This window comes from Tamandua tetradactyla, chromosome 4 (genome assembly GCF_023851605.1).
Source record: "Tamandua tetradactyla isolate mTamTet1 chromosome 4, mTamTet1.pri, whole genome shotgun sequence".
NCBI classification, from domain to species: Eukaryota; Metazoa; Chordata; class Mammalia; order Pilosa; family Myrmecophagidae; genus Tamandua; species Tamandua tetradactyla.
In genome coordinates, this window is record NC_135330.1 from 151,420,055 (window position 1) to 151,444,538 (window position 24,484).

At 34.7% G+C, this 24,484-nt stretch overlaps 1 pseudogene; it reads left to right on the forward strand.

Moving 5' to 3' along the window:
* Positions 1 to 15,755: 15,755 nt before the first annotated feature.
* LOC143680526 (UPF0688 protein C1orf174 pseudogene) lies at positions 15,756 to 16,466 on the forward strand (annotated as a pseudogene).
* The last annotated feature ends 8,018 nt before the right edge of the window (positions 16,467 to 24,484 follow it).

Sequence of the window (24,484 nt, forward strand, 5' to 3'; positions counted from 1 at the left end):
CATGAATGTATGTATTTTGGGTATATGAGTATGAAAGTTGACAACATGATATAAACTGTATATGGCTTCAAAAAATCAAGTGTTAGCAAAAAAAATTCAAGTGTAAGCCTTAAGTGTGAAGAAGAAAGTTTACTAAATATTAATTTATAATTAGCAATTTTAATTTATAATTAATAAAATGCTGTACTAATTATAATTCATGGTGTCAGATCAACTAGATAGCTATTTGGAAAACTTCAAACTATGAACAGTTTTGTCTGCCATACACAAAATAAATTCTGAATAGAATGGATACCAAATGCAGAGGTAAGAAATTAAAGTATCTGAAAGATAGCACTGGAGAAAGTCATCAAGATCTCAGAATACTAATAATTTCTTAATCAGGACATTTAAAACACTACAAATAAAGCAAAATATAGACATGTGAACTGAAATAAAAGGATTTGTTCATTGAGCGATATCATTGTACTGGGTTTCTATTACTGCATAACAGATGACCAAAAACCTAGAGACTTAATTTATCATCCCACCTTTCTGTGAGTTAGGAGTCTGTGCAGAGCTAAATTAAATCATCTGCCCAAAGTCTGTCAAAGTTACAATGGTTGTGTCAACCAGGCTGCAAACTTGTCTAATGGATGGAAAAATCTACTCTAAGGTCCTCCAGGTGGCTGTTAATATTCATTTCTTTGCAGCCATGTAACTAGGGACCTTATATTTTTGCTGGTTATCTTCTGGAGACCCCCTCAGATCCTAAAGACCACCTTGCTATGAGGGCTTTTTCACCATGGCCACTCCATCAGGTCCCCAAGGAGACTATTTCAGTCCTATCTGCTAAGACTGCCTTGTCTAATGCAGTGTAATGATGGGAGTGACATTTCAATACATTTTCTATGTAAGTCAACCTATTCGCATGAGTAACATACCTTCTCCTTGCCATATTACACTGGTTAGAAGCAGGTTAGAAATCCTACACAGTTTTACAGTTACCTGGAAATAATCATCATTGGGAATACCTTAAAGTCTTTGGACCACAGCAATCAAGAGAGAGGTATAAACCTTAAGAGATTAAGAAGATATTTGCATTTGTGATCATTGACATGGAGTTTATATTCAGAATATATAAAATCCTATAAATAAATAAGAAAAAACCAGACATGCTAAGAATTAAATGAGCAAAATAGTAGAACAGGAATATAAGAAATAGATTATAAATAAATAAAAATATGCTCAATATCATTATTGCAAATGCAAATTGAAATCACAAATAAAATCCACTCTAAATGGATGAGAATGACTGAAAAAGAAAAGTTGTGTCAAGAACATGAAGTAATTGGAAGTAACTGGGAGTAAAATTTAGTATAGCCACTTTGAATCTGTGCCACACATCATATATAAAGATATCTATCAATTTCACTCATAACTAAAGAATCAACAGTAATCTGTATATAAATGCAATAAAAATAGTATATAGATATATTTTAGCCATATTATAATATCAAACCAAATACTAGTCAAATCGTCTTCAGTAGTAATTTGGACAAATTTATTGCATTAAATTCTAAAATATTTTTATAGCAATAAAAATAAATATTCTTCATGCAACAACATAGTTTTGATAGAAACTTGCCAGAAGCAAAACAGCAATTCTGTCAACACAAAGTTCAATAGTATGCGAATGAATCTATGGAAGTGCAGTTATATATTGTAGTTACTGTTGGGTAGGAGGGTTTTTAGTTTTCTGTAGTCCTATTACTGTTCATTGATGTATGGTGGCTAAATGGTTGAATTGACTTTTGGATAATTGGTTGAACTTTTCACGTGGGATTTGTACAATCATCTTTATATTTGTTAGACCTAAATAAAAAGATTGTTTTAAAATCTACTTGTTGTACAAGATCAATCCCTGAAAGTTTATAAATATTGGTTGAAGTACTGTGTTGATGGCATTTATACTATTGTATGCACTACATATATACATACATATATATATATATATACATATATATATATATATATACACATTCTTATATTTTTAATTTCCAGAAATCTAATGATTTGGTTGCTGTCATTTTAAAATTTGTTAATAGAGGCAGTATCTCTTTAATTTCTAGAAATAAAATTTAGATTATTTGGGGTAAATAAATCCAACAGTTCGTTTCTAAATATACTGGTGCTTTTTCCAAAGCACGTAAAGTATACTACCATATAAAAGCTACCTACATTAATTTTCTTTCAAGAAACCAATGTTATATCCTTAAATATTTCTTCTTAGCTATATATATTATACTTAAAAGTAGATTCCTGGAGACAAAATTAAAATTAATATAACTTTTTTAGCAAAACAGTGTTTAAAAGAAATGAAAATCTCCTGGAACTGGCACAGAAGTATCTGCAATTCACTTTGCTTCAGATATTAAACCTAATTGCTATTTTTTTTAAAATTCCATAAAGTTGACAATTCAAATATTTTACAAGTTTTTGTTTGTCTATAATATTTTAATCAAATTTATATCTAAATACAAAAATAACTCTGTACAATTAGCATCATAACTGCAAAGAGGTATGGGATAGTTAAGTTCATATGTCAAATAATCCAGTTATGTTGTCCAGTTATTTGGTCAAGCAGGTACTGGCCTTACTATAATTGTGAGCATATTTTGTGGACTTAATCTATCAGTAAATCGATTGCATCTATGGCAATTATATCCACAACCAATCGAGGAGATCACCTTCAACAAGGAGAAAACTCAAATCCAATCAGTCGATGGCTTTAAAAGGAGAAGTGATGATATCTGCAGTAAGTAGAATTTCCATTTCCACTTCAGCCAGTCAGCTTCTCTAGGGGAATTTATCGAAAACTTTTACCAGAGTTCCCAGCTTGTGGATTTCTCTAGAGATTTGGGTTTACCCATTCCCATAGTCAGATGGGAGAATTCTTATAAAGATCTCATACTATTTACAGTTATCTACTGCCAGTTATTTTCCTAGAGAGCCCTGATAATACAAAGGTGGTAATTAAATGCGTTGCTTTGAAGACATCATACTTTCAAGTCAAGATGCTTCTGAAACATGAAAAATTAATTCATTTGTTCAGAAGTTTCAGAATGACAAATAGAAAAACCTGATTAATGTACAGTGAAATTCAATTTCAAAGCTAATATGTATTGAGCTTTTACTTGCCTGGTATTTCATATATACTTATTCAATTAATTTTGATGGCAACCTTATGAATTCAATGCCATTATTGTCCATGTTATACTGTTGCAGAAACTGAGACTTATTAGGGATTTACTTAGCTGAAGTTACACAATCTGCTAGGAAGAGAACTGCCCTCTGAACCCAGGCTGTCTGTCTCTAAACAACTGGTCTTAATCATTCCAAATATGCCTCAGCTTGTAAACCTCGTTGATCCTGTATTCGGAGCAGTCCATGTTTCTAGAACTATAGGTGGTTCTAAGATGCACAAGAATACCCTTGAAAGAATATTCTCTGTTCTTTAATACTGCTTGTGAAATAACTGTAATACAAAAGAGCAAATATTATACATAAAATCAGTGATACACATGGTTATATGAAGACGCTCTAATTTCAGGTATTTGGCTTATGTGAACGCCACATCTCAAACAAATTCTAAGTCCTCAAATTTTTCCTTCATTAATGTGGTAGATGGGATTGGACATTTTTAAAGATTAGTTTGGAAAGGGAAATACCTAAAATAGATATATTCTATTACTTTTGACATAGTAATACAGTGAACAGAGTAAAATGATGAAACAAACTTAATAGGTATATTGGGATGAATGATGGACCCACCAAATTATTCATGTCCTAATCCTTTGAGTCTGTAAATATGTTGTCTTATCTGGCAAAAGGGACTTCTTACCTTCAGAACTATAAGATAATAAATGTATGTTCTTTTAAGCCACTAATTTTGGGCAAATTGTTATAATAGCAACAGAAAGTTAATACATTAAACATAGTTTCAGTGGAATAAGCCCAATGCATGGAATAGTGCAAAATTCTATTTCCTAAGACATAGGAAATGTTGCTTAAAGGAAAATGTTAGACTAGGAATATGGAGGTGACTAAGAAGATTGTTGTAAATTATCCAATAGGAAAAAAACAAAGGAAATGCAAGCAAAGAATGGCACTATCTATTCAAATTCCCATCTCAAATATATCGAGTGGAGGGTGAAATGGTTAGGTTCTGGTGTCATTTTGGTTAGTTGATGGTGCCCAGTTCTCTGGTCAGAAAGTACTGGCTTAACCATTACTACAGGTATATTTCAAGCCTGGTTGATAAATCAGAAGGCTGGTTTATTAAATCATCAGTCAATTGATTGCATCTGTGACTGGTTACATCTACGATCAACTAAGGGAGCATCTCCTGCAAAGAGGTAATCCAATCACTTGGGTTAATCTAATTGGTTGAAGACTTTTAAGGGAGAACAGAGAATTTTCACTACTTCTTCAGGCAGCGAGCCTGAGAGGCTGTGGAGTTTGTGGAGACCCTTCATCGGAATTGCCAACTTCGCAGCCTGCCCTACGAATTTGGAACCCTTGCATTCCCACGGTTGCCTGAGACACTTTTATAATCTTACATTTGCAGATACATCCTGTTGGTTCTGCTTCTCTAGAGAGCACTAATGAATACAGCTGGTGACAGCAATAAGTTGAAATCTAAGAGTTCAGTAGAAATATACAATAGGATGAGTTGAAATCCCAGATACATTATACTTATTTATATGTTTGTATCATATCTAAAATAATAGTAGCCAAAAGTTGCTCAAGTTTACTATAAGCATGATACTTCTAATTATTTTATTTCTAACAAGAAATCAACCTTCTCAAATAGATTTTTCCTTCATCTAAAATTAAAATTTAGAATGTTAATCCACAAATAAGGGAACGTGGTCGTAAAAATAAATTTAGGCAGCAAATACCACTTTTATACACTGATTTCACCATGTAACAAAAACTTTTTCTCATTTCTGTATCTCCCTGCTCATTTAATTTTCTTTTTGCTCATTGCATCCTCTTTCCCCATTCTCCCAAGGATAACCTTTCTTTTTTCTCAAATGCTTTTAATTGATGAAATATTAAAAAGTAAGAGTCCCAAATAATTAGAAGAACTATAAAGCAATTTAATTTTTAACCATTAACAAAGCCAAAAGAACTTACTGTTAGAAGTTAGCAAAGAAAAAATCTTGTTGAGAAAAGTACATGGCATTTTAAACCACTTGGATATTCACTACTGAAAGTGAACAATCAGTTTTTTTTTTATATAATACTGAGAAAATTTATTTAAATATTGGGTAAATTGATGAAGGCAAAAAAAATCACACACCAAAAGCTGTTGGAAATATGTAATGTTGACCAAAAGAAATGTTTTCTTTTATGAGATTATAACAATAAATAGAATAAAACATAGTTTAAATCTGGACATTTCTTTGTGATCTTTTATTCCAAAATACAACCCAGAGTTTCTCACCAGTCATAGAATATCATCTATATTTATATAGACATTATGTGTAACAAAATTCACTGCTTCCTTGACAGTGATTTTGCAACTGCAATTACTAAAAAGTTATTCCTCATAAATTCTGCCTCCTCGTAACTCAAATTTTATTGATCGGGTTATTTTGGGATGTTTATTTCATATAAATCTATCTTTTAGTCCTTTTCAAACTGCTATATTAGATTAGAAATATAATATAAATCAAGCAACTAAAAATTGAACAAGGTCAACCACAAGGGAAATATATGGTGATGTGGGAAAGCCTAAGCCCACCAGAAACTCACCAAGAAACCATGGAAATATCTGTAGAAAAGTGAGTTTTAAATGAAAAATATAAGTTACCTAGGTAAAGCGTGTAAAAGAAACATCTGCAACATCCTCAAGACAGAGGCCAAACAAGTCGTGGACATGAGTAAGAATTCAAAATGGCTAGTGTTTACTTTTATAACTTAGTGGATGTTCCACAAAGCATATGTGTTTTAGGTGGGCTTGGTTACGTGTCAGTTTGTGTTTCATACTAAGAGAAATATCAAGATTTTAAGAAGCACTAAGCAAAGAAAATAGCATAATGAAATTTAGTGTTTGTGAACAACACTTTAGTTGGGATTTGGAAAATCAATAGGAGGGAGACAAAAATTGAATTTGACAAAACTATTAATAAGGGCGTCTAAGGTAACCTGAGAGTTTTGGAAATGGGATAAGTATATTTACAAATTTTTGCGAAATGTTTCAGAGCATAAGAAATATTTTCTCAAAAATTTAGATTTGAGAAATATTGACCTTTTGGATATGAGAGAGACAGGGTGATCAGCATCATGGAAAACATACATTTTTGCCTAGGACATTTCTACTATGTGTTCCTAATAATTATTCTATAAATACATGGAATCTATCTCATTTTTCTTCATATTTATTTTCATTTACATGAAATGGCCTCTCTATATCTTGCCTAGTCAAATTTAGCTATCAATACTAATCTCCAGTTTATTATTTTATGATTGTTTCAAGACCATTCATATCTGAATACACTCTGGTTTGATAATGGCCTTTAAAAATTATAGCTATCAGAATAAAAAATACCTCTCTAGTACAATGCAGCAGATGTAAAACTTTCCTTTTGAGGGGAGGAAAAAATGCCTAAAAGTAAGTTAAAGATTATCTTAATATTTGTAAGGAATATATTGTAGCCTCCTATAATATCTTCCTTCCAACGATATGGTACAAAATTTGCCCTTATTAATTCTCAAGCAATAGACTGTTTACTTACACAAAATTTTAGTTAGCAATTTAATTCTCACATGCACACACTAATAATTCAAAATACATTTTTGTCTTTTAGGTTATTAAACATTACAGTTTATTATATTTAAAATGCCATTTTTTTATTTTAACATTTGTTCCCCCTATTATTTATTTTTATTCCATATGTTCTAGCCGTCTGTTGATATGGTAGATAAAAGGAGCATCAGACACAAGGTTTTCACAGTCACAGAGTCACATTGTGAAAGCTATATCATTGTTCAATCATCATCAAGAAACATGGCTACTGTAACACAGTTCTACATTTTCAGGCAGTTCCCTCCAGCCTTTCCATTACATCTTGAATAACAAGGTGATATCTACTTAATGCGTAAGAATAACCTCCAGGATAACCTCTCAACTCTGTTTGGAATCTCTCAGCCATTGACACTTAGTCTCATTTCACTCTTCCCCTTTTGGTCGAGAAGTTTCTCTCAATCCCTTGATGCTGAGTCTCAGCTCATTCTAGGGTTTTTCTCAATCCTTTGATGCTGAGTCTCACCTCATTCCAGGATCTCTGTCCCACGTTGCCAGGAAGGTTCACATGCCTGGGAGTCATGTCCCACACAGAGAGGGGGAAGGTGGTGAGATAGCTCATCGTGTTGGCTGGAGAGAGAGGCCACATCTGAGCAACAAAAGAGGCTCTCTTGGGGGTGACTCTTAGGCCTAAATTTTAAGTAGACTTGACCTATCCTTTGTGGGGTTAAGTTTCATATGAACAAACCCCAAGACTGGGGGCTCAGACTGTAGCTTTGGTTGTCCACAAGCTTGTGAGAATATCAAGAATTCAACTTGGGGAAGTTGAATTACTCCCTGTTCTCACCACTCCCCGAAGGGAGCTTTGCAAATACTTTTCCACTCACTGATCGAATCACTCTGGGATTCATTGGGGCATCACTCTGGACAAACCAACAAAATCTCATGCCCTACCTGAGATTCCAAGTACTTATGGCATTCAATCAAAATATCTACATAAGTTATATTAGGAAATGCACTAGTCAAAATATAAATTTTGCAACAAATAAACATTGTTTGCTTTAGTCTCACAGATAAGGTGACATTTTAAAATATTAATTACCATCTATTTTCAGCACCTTTCAATAATGACATTCCTTTGTTTTTCTTCATGCAAAAACATTTTTTTAAATTTGTACATTGTACATTTCACTATTATTATATACTCTAGGCATTTCTAGATTATACCATCTCAATCTTTAACATCTATCTTTCTTTCTGATTTCATTTATGTCCCCAGTCCTCCTCCCTCTATCATTCTCACATGCAGCTTCATTCAGTGTTTTAACATAATTGTATTACAGTTAGGTAGTATTGTGCTGTCCATTTCTGAGTTTTTGTATCCAGTCCTGTTGCATAGTCTGTATCCCTTCAGCTCCAATTACGCAATATCTTACCCTATTTCTATCTCTTGACGGTCTCTGTTACCAATGAAATATTCCAAGTTTATTCACTAATGTCAGTTCATATCAGTGAGACCATACAGTATATGTCCTTTAGTTTTTGGCTAGTCTCACTCAGCATAATGTTCTTAAGGTCCATCCATGTTGTTACATACTTCATAAATTTATTCTGTCTTAAAGCTGCATAATATTCCATCGTATGTATATACCACAGTTTGTTTAGTCACTCATCTGTTGATGGACATTTTGGCTGTTTCCATTGTAAATAATGCTGCTATAACATTGGTGTGCAAATGTCCGTTTGTGTCTTTGCCCTTATGTCCTCTGAGTAGATACCTAGCAATGGTATTGCTGGGTCATATGGCAATTCTATATTCAGCTTTTTGAGGAAACGCCAAACTGCCTTCCACAGTGGTTGCACCATTTGACATTCCCACCAACAGTGAATAAGTGTGCCTCTTTCTCCATGTCCTCTCCAGCATTTGTCATTTTCTGTTTTGTTGATAATGGCCATTCTGGTGGGTGTGAGATGATATCTCATTGTGGTTTTGATTTGCATTTCTCTAATGGCCAGGGACATTGAGCATCTCTTCATGTGCCTTTTGGCCATTTGTATTTCCTCTTCTAATAAGTGTCTGTTCAAGTCTTTTTCCCATTTTGTAATTGGGTTGGCTGTCTTTTTGTTGTTGATTTGAACAATCTCTTTATAAATTCTGGATACTAGACCTTTATCTGATATGTCGTTTTCAAATATTGTCTCCCATTGTGTAGGTTGTCTTTTTACTTTCTTGATGAAGTTCTTTGATGCACAAAAGTGTTTAATTTTGAGGAGTTCCCATTTATTTATTTCTTTCTTCAGTGCTCTTGCTTTGGGTGGAAGGTCTAAAAAAAGCCTCCAATTATAAGATTTATAAGATATTTCCCTACATTTTCCTCTATCTGTTTTATGGCCTTAGACCTAATGTTTAGATCTTTGATCCATTTTGAGTTAACTTTTGAATAGAGTGTGAGATACGGGTCCTCTTTCATTCTTTTGCATATGGATATCTAGTTCTCTAGGCACCATTTATTGAAGAGACTGTTCTGTCCCAGGTGAGTTGGCTTGGCTGCCTTATCAAAGATCAAATGTCCATAGATGTGAGGGTCTATATCTGAACACTCTATTCGATTCCATTGGTCAATATATCTATCTTTATGCCAGTACCATGCTGTTTTGACTACTGTGGCTTCATAATATGCCTTAAAGTCAGGCAGCGTGAGACCTCCAGCTTCATTTTTTTTACGTCAAGATACTTTTAGCAATTCGGAGCACCCTGCCCTTCCAGATAAATTTGCTTATTGTTTTTTCTATTTCTGAAAAGTAAGTTGTTGGGATTTTGATTTGTATTGCATTGAATCTGTAAATCAATTTAGGTAGAATTGACACCTTAACTATATTTAGTCCTCCAATCCATGAACACGGTATGCCCTTCCATCTATTTAGGTCTTCTGTGATTTCTTTTAACAGTTTCTTGTAGTTTTCTTTTATAGGTCTTTTGTCTCTTTAGTTAAATTTATTCCTAAGTATTTTATTCTTTTAGTTGCAATTGTAAATGGAATTTGTTTCTTGATTTCCCTTTCAGATTGCTCATTACTAGTGTATAGAAACATTACAGATTTTTGAGTGTTGATCTTGTAACCTGCCACTTTGCTGTACTCATTTATTAGCTCTAGTAGTTTTGCTGTGGATTTTTCAGGGGTTTTGACATACATTATCATATCATCTGCAAACAGTGAGAGTTTTACTTCTTCCTTTCCAATTTTGATGCCTTGTATTTCTTTTCCTTGTCTAATTGCTCTGGCTAGAACTTCCAACACAATGTTGAATAATGGTGATGATAGTGGACATCCTTGTCTTGTTCCTGATCTTAGGGGGGGGGGGTTTTCAGTATTTCCCCATTGAGGATGATATTTGCTGTGGCTTTTTCACATATTCCCTTTATCATTTTAAGGAAGTTCCCTTGTATAACTATCCTTTGAAGTGTTTTCAACAGGAAAGGATGTTGAATCTTGTCAAATGCCTTCTCTGCATCAGTTGAGATGATCATGTGATTTTTCTGCTCTGATTTGTTGATATGGTATATTACATTAATTGATTTTCTTATGTTGAACCATCCTTGCATATCTGGGATGAATCCTACTTGGTCATGATGTATAATTCTTTTAATGTGTTGCTGGATGCGATTTGCTAGAATTTTGTTGAGGATTTTTACATCTATATTCATTAGAGAGATTGGTCTGTAGTTTTCTTTTTTTGTAATATCTTTGTCTGGTTTTGATATGAGCGTGATGTTGGCTTCATAGAATGAATTAGATAGCTTTCCCTCCACTTCAATTTTTTTGAAGAGTTTGAGCAGGGTTGGTACTAATTCTTTCTGGAATGTTTGGTAGAATTCACATGAGAAGCTGTCTGGTCCTGGACTTTTCTTTTTGGGAAGCTTTTTTTTTTTTTTTTTTTTTTTTTTTTACAGTTTAACAAAGTGCAAGTTTATTTTTTTCTGTTGTAGAAGTCCAGGCATAGCTAATGACTGATTCAATTTCTTTACTTGTGATTGGTTTGTTGAGGTCATCTATTTCTTCTTGAGTCAAAGTTGGTTGTTCATGCCTTTCTAGGAAGTTGTCCATTTCATCTACATTGTTGTATTTATTAGCATAAAGTTGTTCATAGTATCCTGTTATTAACTCCTTTATTTCTGTGGGGTCAGTGGTTATGTCTCCTCTTCCATTTCTGATCTTATTTATTTGCATCCTCTCTCTTCTTCTTTTTGTCAGTCTTGCTAAGGGCCCATCAATCTTATTGATATTCTCATAGAACCAGCTTCTGGTTTTATTGATTTTCTCTATTGTTTTCATGTTCTCAATTTCATTTATTTTCTGCTCTTATCTTTGTTATTTCTTTCCTTTTGCTTGTTTTGGGGTTAGTTTGCTGTTCTTTCTCCAGTTCTTCCAAGTGGACAGTTAATTTCTGAATTTTTGCCCTTTCTTCTTTTTTGATATAGGCATTTAGGGCAATAAATTTCCCTCTTAGCACTGCCTTTGCTGCATCCCATAAATTTTGATATGTTGTGTTTTCATTTTCATTTGCCTCAAGATATTTACTGATTTCTCTTGTAATTTCTTCCTTGACCCACTGGTTGTTTAAGAGTGTGTTGTTGAGCCTCCACATATTTGTGAATTTTCTGGTGCTGTACCTATTATCGATTTCCAACTTCATTCCTTTATGATCTGAGAAAATGTTTTGTATGGTTTCAATCTTTTTAAATTTGTTGAGACTTGCTTTGTGACCCAGAATATGGTCTATCTTTGAGAATTATCCATTTTAAATGCCAACCTTTATCTGTTTTGTTTGAATAAATCAGGATGTGTGTATATTGTGTATATATAATAAAAAATATTTTGCATACCATTTTAGATGTCATATCCTACTTTAAGGATAATTTTGTGAATTGCTTTATGTTTTTTTTTAAATATGGTTTAATCATATGTATAAATACACATAAGTCTTATCAATTATTTTAATTGTCCTCTAGTATCTCATACCGTGAATATATGGCAGTGTTGCACATTCTATTGTTTTATATTGAGGTTTACAATGTATGTTTTACACAAATATAGTATTTTAGTTAAATTTATCATCCAAACTAATGGTTAAAAGTAGAACAAACATCTAGAATTGTTGAGAAATAATATATATGACTACTATTAACTTCTTCCATTTACTCAGTGTTCTAGTTTGCTAGCTAACAGAATGCAACCCACCAAAGATAGATTGGCTTTTAACAAAAGGGAATTTATTAATTTAAAAATGTATAGTTCTTCAGAGGAAAGGCACTGACTTTCAACTGAGATTCTTACATGGGAAGGCACAGGGTGATCTCTGCTGGCCTTCTTTGCAGGCCTCTGCATCCCAACAACTTTCCCCAGGGTGATTTCTTTCTGCATCTCCAAAGCCCTGGGCTGAGCTGTGAGTGCTGAGATGAGGTTGCTGAGCTGCTTGGGCTGTGGTACCTTGCACTCTCTCATTTAGTACCAGCCAATTGAATCAAACATCATTCACTGCAGCAGGCACACCACCTAGCTGACTACACGTGTGATCAGCAACAGATGAGGTTGCACATGCCATTGGCTCATGTCCACAGCAACAGAACTAGCCACCTTCACCTGGCCAAGTTGACACCTGACCCTAACTACCATACCCGGTGTTACCTAAAATAGTCTTGTTTTCCCAAAACAGCTTAAGGATTGATTTTCCTTTCTCCTTTTTGCTAATCTTTAACAGGAGACAGTGGACTGGACTGAAATAAGTTGAAAATTTGCCAGGCATTTCCACATACATATCAAATGGAGTTAGAATGGCACATTTCTAAGGATTTACATAATTAGATTTTGTCCTTTACAAATCACTCCTTCTCAATACCCTAAAGAAACATTTGTGGAAGGTAATGAGTATTGCCAAGAACCTATTCCCCACTTCAACCATCCTCACCTCCTCTCCATAGTTCCTGAGTCTAAAGGATAAAGAAATCCATTTCACTCTCAACTATATAAATCTGTATTTTGCAAGTACTTCCTCAGTATCAAAGATATGCTATAGTAATTCAGTCAGCTACTGATTTTGGTGTTCGTCTGGTTGAAATATGGCACTTAACAATTTATTAGAGAGAAGTTATTGATTTGGTAAGATATGCAATGGTGTAATTGATTTATTGACACAATGCCCAATATATTTGTCATGAACAGCATTCATTACCATTAATTTCAGGCTATCCTGACTGTACCAGGTTATCACTGGATTCATAACAATATTGAAAAAAGAGGGATCTGTGGCGTAGGGTTAAGAGCACATGAAGAGGTGTTTTAAGAGCATTTGACCTGGGTGAGGTTCTTGGCTGAGTGGGCAGTGCTGGCAGGGGTGGGGGCTGCTGCTCTATGAGGAGCAGGAAGGATACTCCCGACACCACAGACCTTACCAACAGAGGAGGACCTCGACTACAAGAAAGTTGTTTCATTTTAGTGTTGTTCATGTGGGAACAAACCAGGTTGCCCAGCTGAAGACCAAGAATGCTTCAAACTAGAAAAAAGTGCAATAAATTCTTGCAGTTTTGAAGCTGGTACTCAGAGGTGGTTTTATCCATCATGAGCCTGAAGCTAAAATGCTACCAGATTTGATTCTTGCAAATCGAAGGGGCAGTATCAACAGCAAAAAGTCAAAGGAACCAACTGAAAAGTGAACAAAGATCTTGAATAGATATTGTTCCAAAGAAGATACACAGATAGCCTAAAAGCACATGATAAGATACAAAAGAACATCATTAGCCATTAGAGAAATGGAAGTCAAAACTATAATGAGCTGCCACTTCACATCCACTGGGATGGTTTAAGGAAAAAAAAAAAACAGATAGTGACAAGTGTTGACAAGGATAGAGAAAAATTGGAAACTCCCTTGATTCTAGTGGAAGTGTAAAATGTTGGAGTCCTTATGGAAAACAGTTTGACAGTTCTTCAAAATGGTAAACAGAATTACCATAGACCAGTGATCTCTCTCCTAGGTATGCATGAAGAAACTGAAAGCAGGTACTCGAACAGATGCTTACTTATACACTGATGTTCATGGCAGTATTATTCACAATAGTCAAAAAGTATAAGCAACTGAAGTGTCCATCAATATATCACAAAATGTGGTTGTTCTAGTTTGCCAGCTGCTGGGATGTAATATGCCAGAAAGGAAATGGCTTTTAAAAATGGGAATTTAATAAGTTGCTAGTTTACAGTTCTAAGGCCTAAAAAATGCCCCAATTAAAGCAATCCTATAAAAGTGTCCAAATTAAGGCACCAAGAAAAGGTTACCTTCATTCAAGAAAGGCCAGTGGATTCAGTGTTTCTCTCTCAACTGGGAAGGCACATGGCAAATATGGCAACAGTCTGCTAGCTTTCTCTCTCAGGTTCTGGTTTCATGAAGCTCCCCAGGGGCATTCTCTCTCTCCATCTCCAAAGGTCACTGGATGGTGGACTCTGGTTCTCTCAGCCTCATGTCTGTGAGAGATTCTCCTGTGGCTTTCTCATGGCTCTCAAAAGGGACTCTCTCCAAAATGTTTCCTCTTTTAAAGGATTAATGGGTTGAGTCATAACTCCATGGAAGTTATCTGGCCAAAAGTTGCCACCTACAATTGGATGGCTCACATCTCCATGGAAACAATCAAAATAATCCCAGCCAGCAATATTGAATGAGGATTAAAGGACATGGCTTTTCTGGGATCCACCACAGATTCAAATTGGCACAGTAGTATATGCATACATTGGAATATTATTCAGCCTTTAAAAGGAATAAATTTCTGATACAAAGTACAATGAGGATGAACCTTGAAAACATAATGCTAAGTGAAGAAAGTCAGACACAAAAGGAAAAATATTGTGTGATAGCACTTATATGAATTATCTAGGATAAGCAAATTCATAGAGGCAGAAAGTAGACCAGAGATTACCAAGGACTGAGATTAGGAGGGAATGGGGAGTTATTGCTTAATGGGTAGAGAGTTTCTGTTTAGGGTGTTGGAAGAGTTTTGATGGTGGATAGTCGTGATGGTAGTACTGCATTGTAAATGTAATTAATGCCACTGAACTTTATACTGAAAAAGGCATATTTTATGTTACATATATAGATAACTACAATATATTTTTTAAAGACTGGGCACAGATGGCCTGCACCAGGGGCCTCTAAAAGCCTCTGCTGCCTGGGTTTTGGGACCAGTTGAGCTCATTTCTGCAGGAGGGGTCCTGGAAAGCTGAATTTTTACAAGCCCATTCAATAGCCTATTGCACCTTAAAATTTGAGAACTGCTGCTTCAGAGAGTATGATAGCATTTAGAAGCAAATTTCTACAGAAAAAGGCTGTTTGTTTTAGAGTCACAGATCCAAGGTGACCCTGGTTTAGTCCCTAACACAGGCATCTGGACAGTTCCAGGAGGTTGCCTTCTGGAGATTTTATACAGGGTAAACTGTGGTGATATAGCAGGGACTTGCAAGAAAAACATCACCTGTGTAATCCTGAACATGCTTCTTACCCAAGTTGTCCTCATAAAATGGGTATAAAGCTGCTTTTCAAGGCTGTTACAACACAAACACAGTTCCTGACACATCATCACTCAGTAAATGGCAGCAGCTGATATCAGAGCCATCCTTTCCTTACAGAGCCTAGCATGGGAAGTGCAAGGAGTGTTGGGATTCGTTATAGACAGGAAAGGATAGCCAGTGGTGGTCTTGGACTAAGAAGGTGGATTCTATGCTCTAAAAGCAGTAAATGTTTAGGGACATGCTTGTAGGACTGGGAATAGGGCTTATCCTGATAAAAGAGCTATTAAGGGCAGCTCTTTACAAATTATTATCTCTGTTGAACTTGGTGCCTTACATGTATCTGAACTTCACTGCTTCCAGGGCTCTTGGAGATGATGCAAGTCCAGCCCTAGTTGTACCCACGCTGGTAGATGCTTCCAGGCCTGTGCTTCCTTTGTTCACAGGTTGACAGCGCTCACCTGACAGGCAGAAGTTGCTGGGCAGCTAAGTTGGCATCTGCACAGGAAGTGGGTGGTACCAAGTGTGCCAAGATGGCTTATCCGACATCCTCATCATATAAAGCCCCACTTGAGGCAAACATCCAAGAAGTTCAAGAATGACAAAGATAGCCTTGAAATCAGAGTTATAGACACTAGTAACAAATAGTGATAGTGCTTCCTTGCTGAAAATCACAACTTCCTTGGTGGAAATGAACCTCTGGAGCTTGCTAGAAGCAGTGTGTTGTTTCCAGGAAATGCAGCTGGTGTCCCATACCACATGAGGGTGAAGGTCTTCCCCTCGGTCACCACAGAGCTGGTGATTGACAGTTGTTCAACAAAGACCGGAGATGACCTGTCCCTACAAAAATACAAAGTCAGTGCAGAAGTATCTGAGAGAACCTCCACAGTGCAGGAGGAGTCAGCATAAGAGGTAGAGAATGTCCAGAAGCCACCACTTCAGAGGGACAACAGTGTTGTTCTGGATGAAGACAGCGGTCAGCAATGTCAGGGAGCCAATTCTTTGGAAATGTCGAGCTCAGGCAGGACCTTCCACCAGTGTCTTCATCATGTCCTTCAATGAACATATGAGAGTTCAGAAAAATGCATTTCAGAGCCAGAGATGGTGATGAAGCAAAGATGTAGATAATAAAATAAATAAAATAATTGATTTGCACATTTAGTCAGATATCAATTCAACAATTTAGCAGTTTATAAGATTCATATCAAGGTTGTCTCCAGGAGAACTTGTTCTTAATGAAGAACTGATCCATAGAAGTCAACAAATAATACAAAACACAAAATAAGCTGTGACAGATTTATTTATCTTAACTGTTGCGACAGTCTTTGAGATTGTAAAGCTGCCTTCTCCATGTTGCTGTATTTTCATATATTTGTACATATATATATAAGATGATGGTTTGAGTCAGCTGATGTGGGTTGAGATTAAATAGTGGATACTTTTACAATGAAAAGTCTTCACTTAAATAGTTTTAAGTGAATATTTAGTTTTGATAACCTGAAAATTTATTTTGCATTATCTGGTTTTGATCATTCTTGTGATTAATTCAATGCCACTTTTTAAAGAACTCTGGGTTCTCTGTATATGATACCATTGTACACCTTGGAAATTTTGCAGAATATGTATAGGAAAGAACTAAAATATATTTTAAAAATAATAAAAAAGAATACATGAAGCACTATATTTTCATGATTGTTGACATGTAACATTGAGCATGGCACATAAGTAAAACTCCAAATAATAATAATAACTAATATGAGATAAAATAAAATATCCCAGGAGTTTTCCCAATTACAAATAAAGAATTTGGACTCTAGAATTCAGAGTAAGACAAGCAAATATGTTCTTCTCCTCAAGATCCATATCACGGAATATGAGAAATCTTCTTATATGCACACTCAATAGTAGTGTCATTTGACTATCAAATTAGTAGACAGTGACAATAATTTTCAATGTTCACAATTTTTTCAAGGATTTATATAGGGAGATTTTTGAGAAAGGATTTTCAAAATGCCAATAAATATGTTTGTACAAGAAATACTGATAACTTAGTATATACAGTTGCATGGGGAGATAATGGAGACAAAGGAAAAGTATTAACCAAACAACTTGAATATATAAAATAATAAAAACTGTTAAATCAAAAATTACCTCAAAGTTCCTTCATTGTAATATCATGGTAAATTCACCATTACCTACTAAGGTGAAAAAAATTGTACCTGAGTAAAACATTGAGTACCTTAAGGATGTCACCTGTCGAGAATCAACTCAGCAAAGTTTAATTCAGACTCAAAGTATAATTTTTAAAAATGTATTTTTAATAGGCCTAGGTTATAATATGTTGAAATTTTTTCTCCTAGATATTTCACTTTCTCTTATGTTATTAGAAATAATTGTGTTTAAAAACTGCAATTAATTTAGCCCTAGGTATCTAAAACTCCTTGATCTGCATTTGATCTTCTCTCTTATGAAATTATTTTAGACTAAAATTTTGTTTTAAATTTTGAAAACTAAGGGGGAAAAAAATGCTGTTTTACTAGAATTGCTTCTTAATAATTAGAATCCGTAATCTTTTTTTCCCCGTTTGACTATGGCATCAGCTCATCAATCAAGTTTCCTTTCATTTGAATACAATTTATGAGTTAAAAGAGCTAAACTTCCTCAGTTTAATGAGAACCCTCTCATGATTTATAAAGATAATTTTTCAATCTACCTTGCTGCCAACTGGACAGTGAAATGAGTAAAATGTACCTTTAAAATAAGTAATTCCCTCAGCATATGAATATACCAAGAAATCAGGGTGATTTATATAACACCAAGTAGCTTCTAAGATTGCTGCTGTGATTCCACCACCCCCTTTCCTTCCTCCTCTATTGTTCTGTTCCGTGTACACTGTCAGTAAGTTAAGCAAAAGCAAATGGACAAGAACCTGATTTTTGAAGAAAGCATTTAGAAAGACTAGACGTTTTGCTGCTTCAACTGGGAGTTGTGGCATTTACCCCTTTTCCAGTGATCTCTGACTGCATTTGGACTGTCAAGATAATAGTGAAAGCCAGCAACATCTTTACCATCTGTGCTTGGCATCCGTTTTACAGAGTGGCTGCCAACAGAGAAACAGCTTCTTTTAGTGCACACCTCCGTGCCATTTTTCCTACCTTTTAACTCTCCGTGAGGTTGCATTACAGATGACTTGGCAGCAAGTAATGCGTGCACTGAAAGTATGAAGATTGCAAAAACATCAGTAGATCTCCATTTTAGAAGAAGTATTTACTATCTGGATACTTCTAGGCATAATCCATTTTGTTGAACTTTATACATTTACCCAGATATAATACTCTGATTTGACATAAATGTTCTCTTGCTAAAATGCCATGAATAAAATTTAAGCATTTGAAAGTATAAATTTAAACCCTAAGTCAGGAAAAAAATCCTCAAAATTCTAAAACTCAGCATATTCTATAAATACCATTTCCATAAAATGCCATTTTTCTAGACTAGATAACTTTCTAGTGGTCTTCAATATAGATATGAATACTGAAATAGCTAACAAAAGAGTGTGCTACCAAGTCTTTTCCATTGTGATAGCAAACATTTTAATGATCCTAAATTTTATGCTTCATATGTAGCTGTTGACAAAGTTCATAGCACATGTGAAGTACATAATTATTGGCTTTTATTCCCCTTTAAGTTCCATTTGATATTGTTAAATTATATAATTTAGCCTTTGTCCTAATATGATAGTAGATTTATCTGTGCTCTGTCCCCTGGAATTTACTTGTCTAATAATCCTGGAACTATTTTCCTAAAGATTTTGAATAACTCTTATAAGACAATCAAGTGAAAATGTTCAGAAGTTTTTCTATTAAAAAGCTCAAGAAAGTTTTATAAGGAAAACTAAAACATGATATTGGCACTTACCAAAAGATGGGGCAGAATGGGTGACATTTTTAGGAAGAGTAGAGATACATACAAAAGCAGAGGGGAAAAAATGAGGTGTGGAGGGAAGACAATCTTTTAAAAGACCTATATTGGATGGAAAAGAATGAGGAAAATGAGGGGTGTTATCGTCAAAAGAAAGTGATGAGAGCGTAATGATTGAGGGAGCCAGGGTAAAAAAAAAGTTGTCTCATTCTGTGTGTCACACGAGTAGATAGGGAAATGAAGATTGAGGAAGATTCCATAGGATTTTTCTCACTAATAAGGAGGTCTAAAAACAGATATAAATGAGTCAGTTTAGATAATTAAAAAATGAACAGTTGATTTCCTGACATTTAAAGAGGTTTTCAAATAAAGATCAAAGGAGCACTTCCTCAAAATATATAAGTTGTCCACACAGAACTTGTATAACCACTGGTGACTAAGTAATAGAGGCAGTTTATCTGAACATAGTTGAGCTTTTAAATTACATGGTTTTTAGAAATGCTGCTTTCTTAAAACCCTATGATTTTATGCAATAAGGAGGTAAGGTAGAAGCTTGTATATGTAGTCAGCTCAAAGACGGCGATGTTCCCCTGAGAAGCTATAATTCCAGAAATCCTGTAGAAATACTTTGTGCCAGACCCTACACAAGAAACTGTGTATTCAGGGGCAAGCAATATGAACAATATCTCTACCTTAATGGAGTTAATATGACAAGTTGAGACAGATGGAGACAAATAATAAAGTAATAAAAAACACAGATAGCAGCATAGTTTGGATAATAATATGTAATATGAATCACATGAACAGAGCAATATAATTAAAGTGTTTTGGGTGAATAGGAGACTATATTCGAAAGGTGGTTGTAAAATAATCTCTCTAGAGTGATGACATTGCCTTGAGACGTGAATCTTTAGAACTCAGCTGTACAAACAGCTGCATAACAGAATTTCTAGCAGTTGAATAAGTCCATGTGAAGAATCTATGTTTGGCATTGTAAGAAGTAAAAAGAAGGTCAGTGCGGTAGTTTGTCATAAGTATGTTGTAGAATACACATTCAGAGCTGACAGAACTATTAAAAGAGGACAGACAAGAGATGCCATCCAGGCAGCAAATCACTGATGAGCAAAATATTATAGCAGTCAAGTGCAGATTGGGTCAGATTAACCTTTTACCTATAACTATATAAGGGACATATAATTGTCTGATTTAGGAGTTTTTTTTTTTAATGTAGAGATAGAGGATTTAAAGATCAGTGTGCATATCATAAAACGACATATGAAGTAATGTAAGAAGCAATCTTCAGAGAAGGAAGGGAATGAAGTGATATTGGCTGTACAGAAATAAGATTTGGTGCAGTTTCTCAGGAAATGCAAAATGAAATTAAACATTTATGTACTTTTAATTACCAATTAAAGTTACTTTATTCACTCTGCAAACATTTATTAAGCACTTATTATCAATCAGATTAAAGGCTAGGCATTGAGAACACCAAGAATGATACAATGCTATCCTCACACCACTAGTTGGTTCACACTCAAGGAGGAGAAAGCAACAGCTTGAACTACCATGAGTTAGTAGTAGGTCCCATCAACATAAATTTATGAACTCCTCCAGTGTCATAAGTATATAAATAACAATAAATATCCTTATTTCACATTCTTCCATTAATGACAAAAACCTCATTATGTGCACTCTGGAGTTTTGCATCCATAATTTTTAGAGATTAATGCATAACATGATTTGGCCTCGTGTCTATAATTCGCTCTGTTGACAAACAAAGAAACTGATAATGCAGAGTGAATTATAGCCATTATCTTGAATCAATGCTACTGCTATGGTTATATGCAATTATTTGTATTTAACTACTTTACTCAGACTTAAAAAAATATATATGTAGAAACACATGGCGTTGTCTGGTCTTCCAGGTCTCCATGTGCAATGTTAACACTAAAATAGTGTGTTAGATTGATATATAGGAGTGCTTCTGAAGTTGGATGCTTTGCAAAATTGAGCTGTCCTCTATCAGCTTAGACAAGGTGATAATAAATGTCAAATACATTTTGGGAAGATGTATTACTGTTTATCCTCAACTAGGTCAACAATAAATCATTGACCAACACTATTGAAAGTCTCCTAATTAAAATTGTTGAATTTATTAGTGTACTATAGAGCTGCTGATATTTCTAAATCAATACATCATTATAATTCTGGCTTACACTGTGCATTTTGTTATCTAAATATTTTCTAATCTTGGAAATGGGCCTACAGGGCACAAACATTTCCAACTAATTATGCCAAGCACTATCTTTTCCTCACACTTTTTTTTTTGTTCCAATTGCCAGATCACTCCTCACCATCTGTTTATGCAAAACTGTGAAGGTATAAGAGATAAAACTGAATTTTAAACTGGTTAAAAATTGACCAGTATTTTGCCAAACAAATTCCCTAATCTCAAACTCTAGACCTAAACTTTCATCTGTGGTTCAAGCCAATAGTTTTCTTTTGCAAATGGACACCAAGAACTTTATATCATTAGGAATTTCAAGTTAGCCTTGCATAGAGTCTGATTAATTCACACCTTTACCTAATAAATTATAAAATAAACGAAAAGCTTGATTCTCCTTCTGTATTTTCTTTCTCTGTCAAAACCCTCCTTAACTATATAACAACTACAACCAGAAATCTGTCATTTATATATTTCAAATTATGATATCTTATTCAAGATATCAATTCTCAAAGGGGTTGAATACAATTTCAAAATGCTTGCCCAAATGCTTTTTTCCTCCCATTTACACTTATCTTTAATTTAAGTCTCAATCTTTTTGGATACTGGTGCCATATCTTCTGCTTCCAATTGATCTTTTTGATGACTAACTTGATTTACTATAACAAGGACCTAATTCTTGATTTAATAATATCAAATAATTGCTTCTATATCCTTAAAATCAATAATTCCATCAATGATTAAGGTCATAGTTAGGGTGGAATAACGATATTTTGCATGCTTAATTTTGTTTTGTGATAAGGTCAGTTTCTGGAAATTAATGTCTTTTCCTCTAAGAATTGCCCTTCTGGAGATTCTTGGAATAGTATGTATTCAACAAATATCAAAAGCAGTTTTCTTTGAACTTGTTAAAAATAATGGTTGTATTAGTGTACTAGTCTTGATAAAATAAATTATCACAAACTTAATGGCTTAAAACACCACACATTTATTATAATTTTGTAGGTCAAAAATCCTAAAATCAATGTGTTGACCAAAGTTGTGTTTCTTTTGAACATTCTAAGGGAATCATGTTTCCTTGCCTTTTCCAGCTTCTAGAGATCAGCTACATACTTTCTCTTATATTCATCTTGAAAAGCTAGCATATCCATCTTCAAAAAAATAGAAATCTTCTACCTTCAATTCCAGTAGTGTGGCATCTTCAGATCTCTCCCTCTTTCCCCTGTCTCTCATTCTGTCTTTTTCTCTGACCTTTGCTTCCATCCTCACATCTCCTTCACTAACTCTGACTCTGCTACTTCACTCTTTTGCCTCGTGATTATATTGCACCCACCCAGTAATCAAGTGTAAACTTCCCATATTAGGATGCTTAATTTAATCACTTCTACAAAGACCTTTTTGCTATATAAGGTTAACATATTCACAAATTCTTGGGATTAGGACACAGACATTCTGAAGTGCTATTATTCTGTCTGCCCACTGATCCCCTAAGATGTACATTCATCCTACAGGCAAAATATATTAACTCTATCTCAAAATCTCCAATGCCCCAAACTATTTTGTTATTATCGCAAAGTAAAAACTATCAACTAAATCTCAACAATGAAAAAGTTGTCATTTAAATCAGGTATGTGTGAGACTTGAGCTATGATCCTAGGACAAAATTCTCCATCTGAAAACCAGTTAAACTAAAAAACAAGCATCTCCCCAAATGCATTGCTGGTACAGACATAAGACGGCACAAACATAAGATGGCAGTAATACACATTGCTGATCAAAAAGGAAGAAAATGGGGCGGGGGGGAAGGAGTCAAGGGTCTCCAAGTAGTTACAAAATGCAGCACGGCAAATTTCATGAGATTTCAAGGTCTGGAAATAATCCTCTCTAACTCACGGCTCCACCATGACTTTTTCATGAAAAGTAGCACAGGTCTGCCGCTGAGTAGTTTTATCAATTTGTTTCCATTCTGTAGAATTTGGGAATCTGACAGCTTTCTTTCATTGCATCCACTCTCTGTTCCTTTTGATCCAAGTAGGCAGTGTTTCTGCTTATATAATACTCTTTTGTGAGTTTTCTGAGTATACCTCAAGAATTCACTCAATCAAAAAGAGGCTCTATCACAGATACTTCCTGAATAATCTCATCTCTATCCCTAATGTTCTGCTTACAAGGCTAAGAGAATCTGAGTCACATAGGCAATCTTTTAAAAAGCCCTCTTTGTGATGGAATATTCTGATCTTTTGATCTTTCCAGCAGATTGCCAAAAGGATTTCCATCTCCTTCTTTGGCTTTTTCTCCAGGACGAACTTCCATGACATTCAAGCTCCGTGTGTTTTGCAATCTGTTTAGGGTTAGAATTTCTGAAATTATCAAGTCTTGGTATATTTTTGCTTAAAAGTGTTCCCTCTTAATTTGTCTCTTTCCTCATGAATTTAACTCTAAACTGCAGGAAGAAACCAAGTCAAGCATTCAAAACTTTGCTTGGGATTCTTCTCAATAAATCTTAAAAAAATTATGACTTACAAGTACTTCTCTCAACATAACCATACGACACGATATAGCTAAGCTTTCTGCCATTATATAAGAAGAATTCCCCTTATCCTCAGTGCCTAATAACATGTTCCTGATGTCCTTTTGAATTCTCCAGGCAGTATGGTTAATGCCCATATTTCTACTGACAGTTTGTTTATGGCCATTTGAACCATATGTATTCTCTACTATTATCTCAGTTTACTTATGTGTCTTCTTTTGCTGAATTTTTTTGTTTTGTTTTTGTTTCTGTTTTTTGCATAAGCAGGCTCTGGAAATCAAACCCAGGTCTCCGACTGAACAGGTGAGAATTCTTGCCACTGAGCCACCATTGTACTGCCGTCTTGCTGAGTTTTTAATATCCATTTTTCTACTAACAATCTATTCAAGACAAACAAGGCTTTTACTCTCATGCTTCTAAAAATTATTCAAGCTTCTGCCCATTGCCCAATACCAAACACACTTTTA